We start from the raw sequence: 597 nt of genomic DNA on the forward strand, positions 1-597 counted from the left end.
CTGCTGAACATTAACCGAGCTTTTCCTAATATTATATAGATGACAGAACAGACATCTGAGGTGGGTTGCAGTTAATATATATTTTAAAAGACTTATTAAAAGAGTCCATTGGGAAGAAAAGGAAATGCATTTGTGTTCTCCTGACCTTTACACTGCCCCACTCTCTCTGTTCTCAATCCTGAATGGTTGTGTCACCTCAGTTTTCACTAGCAATTTGCAGGACCTTTCGGTGTTTCTAATGTTACTTCAGCAAAGTAATCTTTACCTCTAATATTTTCTACTGTCTACAGTTTGACTGGTAAATGTTACTGTGTGGTTTAATAGATTTTCTTTATGTCACAGAAGGAAGGAAACAGGAAAGATAGAGAAAAATTGAAGAAACAGTTTTCCTCCAAAATTATTGCAGGGGATTTTTCTGGTTTGTAGGACTTGGCAAGATGGCAAATTAGAAATGTCAAAAGCAGAGTTGGTGCCGCACCCTAGGTGTGCTGATATGACTACATTGGACTGGTATCCCCCATCCTAGCATCCACCAGCACTTCTATATGGAGGTGGTCTAGAGGCCCTAACGCTGCTTAAGCCACAGGAAGGCCAAGT

This window comes from Buceros rhinoceros, unplaced genomic scaffold (assembly GCF_000710305.1).
Source record: "Buceros rhinoceros silvestris isolate BGI_N320 unplaced genomic scaffold, ASM71030v1 scaffold10040, whole genome shotgun sequence".
Lineage (NCBI taxonomy): Eukaryota > Metazoa > Chordata > Aves > Bucerotiformes > Bucerotidae > Buceros > Buceros rhinoceros.